We start from the raw sequence: 13,906 nt of genomic DNA on the forward strand, positions 1-13,906 counted from the left end.
GACAGATCCTTCAGCCAATCACACGATCTAATTTGCCAACATAGTTGAGGGTACCAGTATTTGGAATGGAAGATGACTCCTTTGGAATCTTTTCTATAATTAAAAAACTAAATGTAATTAAATTAATATATTAACAGCTTTTGGGAATCTTATTAGTGCAACATTTAACTCATTTGAAATCACAGCTTGTTAAAGTGATATTTGATTCTCAAAATTCTTGCTGGTAGATATATAACTTCCAACAAAAAACATAAAATAATAGTTGGTGCTGATGTCAGAGATAAACTAGGGTGAAAGGCATTACCATCTGATCAGTGTGATGTGGTGGAGAACGTAGGTGGAATGATCGACACTAACAATGACAGAAAAAAGAATTTTTATCCAGTTATTGGAGTGTCTGTTAATGGAAGTGAATAAATTGATCTCACCTGTTAAAAGGGAGGTTTTCCTTTCCACTGTCCTCAAAGCCTTTGCTCTTGATGGCCATCATCAGTTTTTTCCTGTTTTCTTAATATTATTTTCGGGTCTTAACCTGAAATTAAGCAGCTTGAGACATCTGTTGGTGTGATTTGTCACTATATAAACAAAATTGAATTGAATTGCATTCACATCTGACAATGAATACTCAATCACCAACTAATTAGATGTCTTTTTCTGACTAACTTTTTCACGGTCAGGACCTGGTAGCAGTGTCGCTGCAATTCTGGTGTCCGACCACGTGTCTGGTGGTAGCGAAGGAGCTATGGTGGACTGCCATGTAGCAGTTCCGATGGGCAATGGCGAAGCACGGCAGGTGGTTTGTGATGAGCAGGCCATGCTGGACGTGGATGTCCCTCCTGTGCTCTGACCTCCAGCTCCGACTGAGCAGGTCACTGGGGCGTGCTGACCTCCAGCTCCGACTTTGCGGGCCATTCCTGCATGCTGACCCTCTTGGGCAGAGCGGGCCCCTCTGGTAGCGCCGCAGCTGCAGACAGTTTATCCAATGGTGATGATGGTGTAGCAGCTGCAGGCGGGGGAGATGGTGGTGGAGCAGACTGCCGGTAGATTTGGCGGTGATGTATCAGCAACAGGCAGGTGAAGTGATGGTGGCGTGGTTATGGCAGGCAGTTCAGAGGTTGTGGAGGCGTTCAACTGAGGTGAAATATGACTGCTCAGTTTGGGCAATGGCAGCGATATACAATCCTCAGCAAAACTTTCTAGCTTCTCTTGTTGCTTCTCAATCTTCTTCATCCTTTTCTTCTTTTCTTTTGTGTTAATCCAGCTAATGTTATTAATGACATCTACATATCATCCTTTAGCAGCCTTGTCTGTATAAAATGTGAGTTATTTGGAATTACAAGGAAATCCATGAATAATGATTGGCAAGCAAACAAAGACACACAATTTTCAAATTGAACAGAAAAGTTTTTATTATTGCATTTGGCATTTGTTGTCAAGAACTTATGTATATCAGTATTTCTCTTTTTTTTTTAAGTTAAAAGTAAAAAATAAAACCAATTGTTAAACATAACAAAAAGACCTCACATGACCAAAATGATTAAAATAAATATATAAAAAAAGAAACAGTCAGAGTGTCTGTATAAAATAAGTAAACAACAAAAAACCTCACATGATCACAACGTTTTCAAAAATGTAGTAAAACAAACATCAAAGTAAAATCAAAAACAACCGAAAAACTCTTTTCCTCTGAGTCTTTGTATGGCTTTTTGTCTTTTGTTGGTATCTTTAGGTGGGTCATTGTTCTTGTTACTTCTGAGCATCTTTGGACTTAACAGCTGTCTTGCAGTCAGGCTCTTTGCTCTTTTTCTTTCTTGCTTGTTGCCTTCTTGCTTTCTTTCTTTGCTTTCATCACACTTTGTCAAAGACCTTTTCTGCGTTAGAGACTTTTTCCTCTTTTTTGGGTGTGCCAATGGAGACTCATAGCTAGTCCAAGGGCCATCTTCTTTTACTCTAACTGTGTCTTTGTTTTTAATTGTTCCTTCTGCTCTCAAATGGCCTTTTTCCTTGGTAGTCGTCTTTGTCTGTGGTTCATTTTTATTTTTGCCTATGTCCTCTCTGTTCAAAGCTTTGATTTTTTTCTGTAGTTTTTCTCACTAGTCCACTGGAAACGTCTTGGTCTCTGTCTGTTGTGTTCACCAAGGGACCATTTTCATCTTCAGCTTTGTCTTCATTATCTGTAGTCACTGTTTGTATACTGTTTTCATTTTCACTCAAGCTTTCTGGCCTCAAGGCTTCATTGTCTTCATCTCTTGTCTCTGTCTGTGTTTGGTTCACACCCTCTGTTGTTTCGTTTGGTCTTACAGCTTTTTGCATTTTTCTTTGGATTGCAATTCTTTCTGACATAATTTTAGGAGATTCCCAACATGTATTCTTCTTTTTAAGAAATTGAGTACGACTATAGAAATGTCCTGTGTCCTTTGTGGCTTTTCCTTTTTCTTTAGCATTATCTTTACCTTTGGTGGATCCCAATGTACCTGCTGCTGTAAGGTCAATGTGTTCAGAGTTATCATCATAATCTTCACCTTCACTACTCTCTGTAGTCACCATCCCTGGCATATCTTCATCACCTGTTGTGTCTTCTTCTACCCTCACTCCTGCTCTTCCCCTGCCACTCTGTTTTTGTGGGTGTTTTCCAGATGTGTTTCTTGCTGCCGGGTCAATGACTTTCCTGACTTCATTGTTACTTTCATCTTTGCTGCTGTCTGTGTCATTGGTGTTTGCATGCAGTTTTGTCTTCTTTTTCACAATTTCTCCTCTTGTGGCATTTTGACTAGACTTTCTTTTCTTCAGTCCAGCATATCTTCTCTCCAACACATCTTCATTGTCTTCTGAGGTTGTAGATTCCTCAGAGTCTCTGCTTCTATTGTTCACAGCAAGTGCCTTTGCAGCATTGTTGCGGCACTTGAAGGCTTCGTCAAAGTTTAAATCTGCCTCATAAAATCTCGCCGCAGTTGCATCAGAATGGCACATCATCCGGTGGACTTGTACCTTGCTTTGGGTTCCCAAGGATCTCCCACTCTACAAATGTAAACATTAAATAATGTTATTAACATTTGACATTTTCAAGATTTGCAGAGCTAAGGACAGAACCACAAAAAGAAATACAACAGAAGACAATATAAAGAAAAAGAAATGTCCTTTCAACATTAAAACACTGGGAGTAGAACCCTTTTTTTAAACTAAGGGTGACTGTTTCATATCATCCCTCTAAAAGGATAGGAAGGAAAAAACACTGAATCACCATAAAGTGGAAACTACTCACAAAAGTGCTGATGCTGCTCCTAATCATAGAGAAGGTTGGTTTTCCTGGAATACCAAACTTCCTCCATGCATCTTGAAATGAAGTCAACATCCTACAATAAGGCCCTCCATGAGTGTTGGCAAAAATCAATTGTGATGATCCACCAGGGTATCTGTGGCGGTGGTACGCAAAGCGGTGAAACCATATGTATTCGTCTTTCGTTAGGGGAACAAGTGCATGGCCAAATGTTTCTTTGGTCTTGTGTTCTTTTACCTGTAAAAGAATCAGCAACTAAATAACATTGCACACAGTCATTGATGTCGCTGGTAAGAAAGAATCTTTAATCAGAGAGAAAAAATAATTTCTTAATGATTTTACTCTGATTATCCGCCGGCCATCATCATCCACTTCAGCAGTGCCAACTTCCTCAACTGTCATATTTGATATGACGCCTCTTCTGTGCCCAGTTGTGCAGATGACAAATCCAGCCAGAAGACCATAGAACCAGTCTAGGTTCTTAGTTGTGGGATTTTTCTCAAGAACGACTATTGAGTAACATAGAGGTTGCACGGTAAGACACAAGGGATAGGGGAGTATATCCCTTATACTGGTAAATATTCCCCCTAATATAATCCTATATAAACATCACAAATGCTACTGTTTGTATATGTATTATATATTTGAACAAAAATCAAAAGTCCAACAAGTGATTATAAATGAGCAGTCTGTTATAATTGAAAGCAAAAAGTTCTGTCATATATTTCTGTAAATCTGAGATTCTGAACTACATATACATACAGATTACAGCTGGTAAGTAAAGACATTATTGGGGTTATTAGAGTTGTCTTTATGAACAAATGAACTAAACACTTACCGAGTGCTTCAGGGATGAGTGTGGTGGCCGTCTTGAGAAAATCAGTGATGTGGGCAGGATCTACAAGCATTTCTAAAAGACACAGAATGTGTTTATGTTCTTGCAGCTCCAGTCATGCTCATTCATGCTGCACGCAATGTTGTAAATATAAAACAAGTTGTATTTTAGACCTAATACAGATTTTTATGATGTATTGAATTGAAATTGCTAATCCAAGCAACCAATGATTTATAAAGAAAAATCCTGAAAAACATCAGGGGTGCACAAACTTTTGCATACCACTGTACGTATACAATGCACAAAACATATACTTATATACAATTTATACTTAGATTTATACTTATAGATTATAACATTTTGAGTCCTTGTTCCTCACTACATCACAGTCATGATATCATGACATTTATAAATAATTTATTTACTGCACATTCTAGGTAACAACTAAGTAGTAAAGTTGGATCTTACGTGATTTTTTGATCCGGATGTCTTGCCTGTGGGTTTGTAACTCCCTTCTGCTCTTCTTCATTTCTGACTGAAGTGCAAATAAAGTCCCCTTTAAAGCCTTACGGGAGACTCTGACCTCTGGCAGTTGTGCATCAATCAGAAATTGCAAGAACGCCCTCACATTTCCAATCCAGATCCTTTTGGTTGTTACAGCATATTTATTCAGATCAGTTGTCCATCTAAAAAAGGCCCACAAACAAACACAAATCAGTAATCAGTTCTTTTATATTATTGAGATCACTGTATCTGGTCTTTAAGTCTGACATCATAAGCCATGTCTGGGCCCAAACTCCGCTGCAGGTCCCTAAGTCAAATGATCACTGCAGCATTACAGAGAGTTGAAAAACTGTCTAAGTTCTTTAATCTGTAATAAAATGATCAGTGTGGATGCTCTACCAGGTGTAACAAGTAAGTTTAACATCCAGGCGTCCATGAAAACAGAATTTATGATATTCAACGGAGTTAAAAGTTAGCAGGGAGTTAGCTTGCTAGCTTCCATCTAAATATAATATACCATGTTCTGACTGAGAGATTTATGAAACAAATTAAAACGTACTGCAATCACTTCCAGCGTAAATGAAGATAAGAAAGTAAAAGCAGCGAGTTTTTTAGGGTTCTGAAGTTGGACTAGCTGGTATATAAAGATGTGCTACATGATCGCTAGTGCGACAAAGCTATGTTAGCATAACATAAACAGTAAAGCTGGCGGACAAACGCTAACGAATGGAGGACTTTTTTTCACTAGATAAAAGTTAATGTAAGAGTGCCCAGTGCCCTAGGGACAAATGCAATCGCATGGCAGGTTGCTGTAAACGGACCAAACTTCAGTCAGGAGAACCACCGAGATCCATCCACAATATGAGGTTAGTCAATAGTATACTGCTGCATCATTTAAAGACCATATTGATATATCACAGAAATTTTAAAAAATGTACTCAGTCAGTCTTTCTCTGTTGTCCATAAATGCAAACGTCATTGCAGGGACTTGATTGTGAGACAGGAAATATGCCCAGGTACGGACATGATAGACCCGTTGTTTGGCATTGTCGATGTCCTTTTTACTTGTCCCACAAATGTGCTGAAACCAAGCATTCAGGACTTTCTCTGTTTAAAATACAGTGTAGTAACAAAATAGCAATTAGAAGTGTCATGACAAACTGATGAAGTACAGAAAACATTCTTCTAATTCAGTTGGTTGACAAGGATATTTGGAAGATATTGCTAATTAGTAGTATCTGTTTAATTAGCAGGAAGTGAGTTCGTACATAGAACAACCAGTTCCAAAAATTCACATTATACTACAGAAGAAAAAAACATTTTTGCTAAATAATTCATACCAAATTTAGGAAGCCGGGCTGTTGGGTCAGGTTTTCTTCTTTCAAATTTCTGGCGCTTTGGGGGGTTGAGAGGTTTAAGGCCAAGTTTATCCTTAGTGGATTTCAGTCTTTTCAGTTTCCTTTTCAGGAGTTGAAGTAACAAATCCTGTTCTTTGCACTTTTTGCACTTCTGATGTTGGACTTGAGCATCATCTGACTGATTGACAGGGGAATGGACTGAGCTGTCTTGTCTAATCTCTGCACGATCTTCATTGGTATCACTGCTATCTATTCGCTCTTCTTGATCACTGCTTTCAGTCAGCTGCTCTATGTCCAGTGAGGTCACCATTGGAGGCTGTGGATTTGAACGTCTGAGAGCTTTGAGGGCTTTCAGATTAGCCAATCGTTTCGCTGTCCTTATTACTTTCTTCTGATCTGATTTCTGAAAGGGTATAAACAATAGGACAAGCAATGTTTGAGAAAGTTTGTGAAACATGTTGCAAAAAATACATTCTAATTTCACAACAAAATGTAAACTATACAAAACACTAACCTCAATATCACAGTGGACATTTTGCAAGTGCTTGTCCAGTCTTATACGGCTTTTAGCTTTACATACTGGACAGTCCAGCCTGCCCCTGTAACTGCATATCACATCCAGTTTTTTACAACTACCACTTTAAATTGTTGCAATGTTTTGTCATATACTTTATGACAGTGACTTACACTGTAGAGCAGTAATTTAGCAGTAAATGTAATTCTTCTTTGTTTACAACATGGTGGTATGTTTTAAAATGCTGCCCAACTGCAACATATGGAATCAAGCATATTGGGCATTCTGTCATCTGACGTGGCATTTTTCCTGTAGAGATGAATACACATCAGAACAGGTGAATTATTTGTTGAATTATTTATAGTTATTTGCCCGCAAGTCTTCAAATTGAGGTGTACACTTCTCAATACTTGACCAAATATTAAAGGAATTAAAAGAAAACCTTGACATAATAAAAAGCCTGCCACTTTTAATAGGTGATTAAAATAAGTTTCAAGTCTTTTGTATTTTTTCTTAAGTTATGGACCAGTTATTTGGAGAACCCACCTGGAATACCTATGGAATGCGATACTAGTGAATGAATTAGTCTTTTAAATTGGTAAAATTAACCCAATCTTTGATCTTATTTTTGAAAATATTATAACCTCTGAATTGTCTCATTACAACTTCTCATTCTCAAAATAAAAGAACCCTTAGATCCCTTCGACCCTTTGGCCTCAAATTGTCCCAGAAGAGCCTGTTCAGGGGTTGGTGTAATTCAGAATGGTAGGTTAATTTGCTACATTTTCTCTGAATTAATGATTGTAATTAAGACACTAAAAGGTGAAAAACATTTATTGATTTTTCAATTCCATCAAGGCGCTTGACATCATTATTTTAAAATACATGTACACATGAATCCTCAGCAGATGCAGCCAATGCTGAACCATTTAAAATGGCTTCATTTGACTTAGAGCTTTCATAACACTTCCGTGAATTTATATTGAACTTAAATAAGGTGATTCCAATTTTTTAAAGCAGTATTTTTCCTGACAGTTGTTTTTTTTTTTTTTAAAAGCTGTCTCTTTCAAAAAATAAATAAGTATAAGTTTTGATAAAGAAATATATGTGTAAATATGCAGTTCCACTAATGTGTATATGAATGTTTACTCACTGTTGAGCTTAACTCCCCTTCACGTCCAAAGGACAAATCTATAGTCTCTCTACAAAATAATGTTTGACTTGTAAAACAATTTGCAGACAGTATGTTTAAAACAAATTCATTATGTGTCTAATCTTAAATTCTTAAAGGTTAAGATGTATACCTCTAAATTCATGATATAATTACAAAATAACTAAAATAATTACTTTGAATGGGGAAATATGTTGTTTAAACTTTTAGTGATATGTATTTATTTGTTGGAATAGTTGTTACTTTGGATACAAGACTTGGAAGAATTGGGGAATAATACTTAAGGATTAGAAGAATTGGAGATTTGAGTGGATGAATAATTGATTTAAATTTCACTTACTTTGAAACAAATTTCTAAAAATGGATTCAGTTTGACTAATCATTACAGAGTCCTTCAGCAAAGAAGAGCTGTTGAAAAAAGATGTTAGTGTGGTTGAATGGCTATTAAAATAAATTCAATAAGTGCTCACAGAGAATTACATATGTCTTAACGTGTGGTGCTACAAGGTATAAAGGTATGAACAAGTATTGCATTTTGTTACTCACTTCTTCCTTGACTGTAGACTTTAATTATGAAAGGCTCCCCCCCCCCCCCCCCCCCCCCCCCACACACACACACACACACACAAGAATGATAATATAAATCACATTAGTGATTTATATACAATACTTGGAATTATAGTATTTAAATGGGACACAAGAGATTAGGGATTTGGATGTTCCAGTTGGAAAGAATTAGTTAATTTTATCTAAACTTACCTTTATGTAATTCCACCATCTTCAATTTAATGAACACTAACAGCTCTGGATATACTCTATGGGGATCTTAGCATTCAGATCTTTCAACCAATCATGCTCTCTGCTTTGGTCATGTGATTTCTTACCAATAATTTGATTGATTTCCACATCTTCCTCTAGGAATTTTGATAGTGTGAAGTATCACTCATTTGGATTTATAACTTAGAATGTCTTTTCAGCATACATTAGTATATATAAATATCCATAACATAAACATGAGAAAAATGTTCATTTGGAATTACACCCTTTAATACATCAAATAAATCAGTGAATAAATGTAATTAGTCGTTTAGTGTGGGTAAGACTACACATGCTTTATGTAAAGCATTATTTTTGCCTGCTTTATTTATTCTTAGCCACAACACTGGCCATAATTTTCCTAAATCACTCTCAACATAGTCAGGTCACTCTTGGTCCTGGATTGTTGATTACCTGACAGGACAACCACAATAAATGCATCTTCAACACAAGGTGTCTGACAAGGTGATCAGCAACACAGTGGCATCACAAGAGACGGTCCTCTCCCCTTTCTCTTCACCCTCTACATCACAAACTTCAGCTACTGCACAGAGACCTGCCATCATCAGGCGTTTTCTGATGACTCTGTGGTGGTTGGATGCATCACTGAGGGTGATGAGTGCCAGGCTGTGGCGCACCCCTTTGTCATGTAGTCTGAGCAAAATCCTCTGCAGTTTAAAGTGAAAAAGACCAAAAAATTGATTTTGTACTTTAGGAAGACCAGGAAACCTGTGACCCCTGTTTTAATCAAAGGGGTCAATGCAGACATAGTGGAGCACTGTAAATATAAGTACACACTGAAAATAAACTGGACTGGGCAAAAAACACCACTGCACTCGAGAGGGCCCAAGTAATTTTCTGAGGTGGTTGACGATTTTCTATGAGTTTGTTGTGGCCAGTGCCATCCTCTTTGCTATTGCATGCTGGGGCAGCAGGTTGGAGTTTGCAGATGCCAACTGGCTCAATAAACTGGTCCACAAGGCCGATAATGTTGTGGGACAGTCTGAAACAAGGACAATGCTGGACAATGCCAGCCACCCCATGACGTGCTGGTGACAGGAGTATGCTCAGTGAGAGGCTGAGATTACCCATAATGCACCACTGAACGACATAAGAAATCTGCCTGTGGATATCTCTGTGCAACTTCTCCAACTAAAGCATAGTACACACTGCCATAGTTATACAGCCTTATTATCTGCACATTCTCTACACAGAAAGTGAAGTTTTATACTTTTACATCACCCCAATGTCAATCACATATATTTAATCTGTGCAATATACTGGGGTATTTAAAATCAGAACTATTTATATCTATTAGAATGATTTTATAACCTTATAAAATATTGTATTTATTTAATTTGGTCAGCTACTGTTCTTACTGTCTTGGAGTGACTGTGAACATAAATTCCTTAGGGATGAATAAAGTATTATTGCCATTCTGATCGTATTTTGATTCACCTATATTTTATTCCAATATATACAGTTTGAATCCCATCAATCTTGTAGCTGGCGCAAAGATGATTTTTCTCATTCTCTTACTTCCGGCTGTTATGGCACATGCCCACAACTCAAAATGGCCTTGTTTTCAGTGTTAATAGTACATGCCTATTATTTGATCCAACAATGAAGCCAACAATGAAACACTGGACTTACTGTATGCCAGCTAGAAGAGGCATACAGTTCAGCACCTCTCCCTCCCTTGGGAAGATCTGATCACAACCTGGTGCACCTTGTCCCTGTGTATGAGCCCTTAGTGCACAGGGAGCCACCAGCCACCCGCACAGTGCATAGATGGTTGGAGGAGAGCGAGGAGGCTCTTAAGGACTGTTTTGTGTCTACTTTGTGGGAGGTGATCTGTGACGACCATGGTGAGGACATCAACATCAATGTAATATTTTGAAAACGCTACATTTGAAAACGGTGCTTTAACGTCTCAGTGCAGACAGTGAAAACTGAGACTTTCTAAAATGATGATGCATGTTAGTCATATGATGCAGTCATGTGACCAATTAAACTAAATCAGTTTTGACAGCCCTATTCAAGATTTATATCAGTCTGTACATGCTCCAGATAGCTTTTCTTCAAATTCTTTAACTGTCATTCGCTTTTGCAACTTTGTATTTTTGTGTTACTCGCAGCAACAACTCCACCTCATTCTTAGTCCATTTAAAAAAAGTGGTGCTTTTCCTCAACATTTTGCCGCAACGTTTCAAAAAGCCAGAAAGTAAATAAGCAGCAGACAGAAATGAGGCAGGTCGAATCTTCTTGCATTTCATGCATGAGCAGTACTGGAATGTAAGCATTTTCTGCCATTTCAATGTGGATGCGCAACTCTGTGAAAACCACTGAAAACGCTAGTTTGGACGTATTGGACGCATTGTGAGAACAGCTGAGAGGATAGTTGGTGTACCACTCCCCTCCCTGCAAGACATCTACACCACCCGCCTTACCCGCAAAGCCATCACAATTGTCAACGATGCAACCCACCCCGCGCACTGTCTGTTCAGCCTCCTGCCCTCCGGAAAAAGATACAGAAGTCTCCGCTCCCGCACTACCAGGCTCACCAACAGCTTCATCCACCAGGCTGTGAGACTGCTGAACTCTCTCCCCTCCCGGCTCCCAGCCAGCAGAACCACCAGACTGACAGGAGTATAGGAAGACAGACTGGACCCCCCCCCCCCCCCCCCCCCCCCACACACACACACACACACACACACTCCACAACAAGGAAACACTCTCCACATTCCTGACTGGAAACGACTACCTCTGCATTACAATTGCACACACCTGCTGCTATATATTTTTAGTATTTTTAGTATTTTCTTTAGCACTATTTATATTATTTATATTACTATTACTGCTGCTACAGTCTTATGCTGCATTAAAACAAAAACACTTACCAACCACAACCTGGGACTACGTCAAGTAGACTAGTACACTACTTTCCAGGGCGCACTGTGGAACACTTTATTATATGTTATGTGTAGGTCCTGTCTTGTTATATCCTGTATGTTACCTAAATGTTGTGCATCTGCACTTTATTGTTGTCTATGTCTACGCATGGGACAGTGTGAAACGTAATTTCAATTCCTTTGTATGGCAAGTACATCTGAAGAAATTGACAAATAAAACTGACTTTGACTTTGACTTTGAGCATTTTCAGACGAAAACGCAGTTTTTAAATCTATCTGGGCTAGTGTGGACGTAGCCTAAAGCTGTCCTCAAGCTGAAGAGACAAATCTCTTCAAATCCAGAGACAAGGAGGAGCTGAGAGGACTGATAAGAAATGGGAAGGACAGCTACAGGCAGAAGATGGGGAACCAGCTTCAGCAAAACAAAGTTTGCGAAGTCTGGAGAGGCCTCAGAACCATCTTGGGCCACAAAGATCAGAATTCTCTGATCAGGGGGAATGTAAATGAACTGAATCATTTCTTTAACAGATTTGATTCCTCTATGAGGCAGTTTTCAACATCGGCTGCAGACTCACCCACCACCACTGCTGCTGTTCCACCTCTGACACCTCAGACACTTCATACCTCCTCAACTCACCCTGCTCACTACTACCTACCCCCAACAAAAGCATCCAGCACACATTAACACAAGGCTCCAGCCTGTCTCTCTCAACCACCCAGGTTAGGAGGGAAATGAGGAGGATTAAAACCAAGTTGGCATCAGACCAACTGTGTTGGGTGATGGAGAACATCTCTAACCTGACCCTGAGGCTGGGGAGAGTCCCACAGTTCTGGAAAATCTCCTGTGTTGTACCAGTGCCAAAGACTTCACGCCCCAAGGACCTCAACAGCTACAGGCTGGTGGCTCTGACATCCCACCTAATGAAGACCCTGGAGCCTCTGGTCCTGGCTCAGTTTCGTCACCTGGTAAGCTCATCACTGGACCCACTTCAGCGGATGATACTGTCATTCACCTCCTCACCCACCGGTTTGTATATTTGTGCATTTTATATATTTTTTCTCTGTTAATACTGTTCATATGTATATAGTGCTGCAGAACTGTCATCCCTGTTGGACAACATCTGCCACACCATGCAGGAGACGCTGACAGTACTGAACAGCTCCTTCAGTGGCTGCGACACCCACGGTGTGGGATGGAGAGATTTAACAGGTCTTTCCTCCCTACTGCTGTCAGACTCCAGAACAAAGACTTCATCTGATAAAACACACACATTCACACATGTGCAATAGCAATAACGTTAAGTGCAATACTCTTTTCTGGCATTGTTGTATTATACTCAGTTGTATATAGCATTTGTATTCCATGTTATTCTAGTGTATATAGTATTTTATTTACCTCTATTGTGTACAGTATCTTATTCTTATCCTATTTAAGTGTTTTTCTAATTATTGCTTTGTATATTCTCACTGTCCACTTTCTGTTGTAACTAAACACATTTTCCGATGTCTGGGACTACTAAAGGTTATCTTATCTTATCTTATCTTATCTTATCTTATCTTATCTTATCCTAACCCAACCCAAGTGTAATAATGAAGACACAGCACATTAACACTGTTAAAGAAAAAAAAACTTTATTAGGCTTCGTTTTAATGTGTGTGTGTGTGTGTGTGTGTGTGTGTGTAATTATATGCATTTCTTGAAATGGAGCAGTAGCAAGACCACCACAAAGAATAAAGTGATTGCAGCAGCAGTGATGAGAAGCATACAACAGGTCCATGAATCAATTAATCTCCAACATGTGCACCTAAAAGTAAGTTTATGAAAAGAAAGTGCACATAGATTACTCAAATAAATTTTATATATTATGGAAAACATTGGTGGATTAAGAAGAGGCAAACTGCACTTGCCTGCAGGGTTCTCTTGTAGGAAACTCATCTTGTGGGCTCTGAAGTTGAGCAAAGGTTGAGTGATTGTGAGCAACACTTTGCAGCCGTATTTCCACTGCATGAAGGGCAAAAGACATTTTAGTTCAGACCACTGAATCTGAGAAATCAACAGGTGTAGATCTCACACACTGGAACATACCTGACATTCTCAAAGTCAGATTAAGAAGGAACAAAAGACCCTACGTTTCCAAAGATAACCTGCATACAGAGGAAATATACATTAGTATCCTGGAAGGATTAGTAATTGCTATTCAAGATCTATAAATTAAAGTGGAAAAATTGGAAGAATTATTGGTTTGTATTCTAAAATTGGAAGCTTTAGAGACTTTGTTTAAAAAAAAAAATAACAGAGTCATTTGGATAGGACCAAAATCACACTTCTCAGGACTTCTGCTCACATCAGTGTTGATTAGCAAATCAAATAATCCATTACTAAACTAACTTGAAATCAAGGATGGTTTGTTTGGAATTTTATATGTAATTAATCTCACAAACCTAATTAATGGCATTTACATATCATCCTTTAGGTATGTTGTTAGTGTACCTCCATTTTAATCTGGAATTACACTTTG

The 13,906-nt window shown here is 38.6% G+C and overlaps 1 long non-coding RNA gene across 1 annotated transcript in view; it reads left to right on the plus strand.

The window, feature by feature from the left end:
• The window catches only part of LOC135933498 (uncharacterized), a 30,686-nt gene that overhangs the window by 14,039 nt on the left and 2,741 nt on the right, over window positions 1–13,906 (plus strand). The window lies entirely within an intron of this gene.

This window comes from Pelmatolapia mariae, linkage group LG8, assembly GCF_036321145.2.
Source record: "Pelmatolapia mariae isolate MD_Pm_ZW linkage group LG8, Pm_UMD_F_2, whole genome shotgun sequence".
NCBI classification, from domain to species: Eukaryota; Metazoa; Chordata; class Actinopteri; order Cichliformes; family Cichlidae; genus Pelmatolapia; species Pelmatolapia mariae.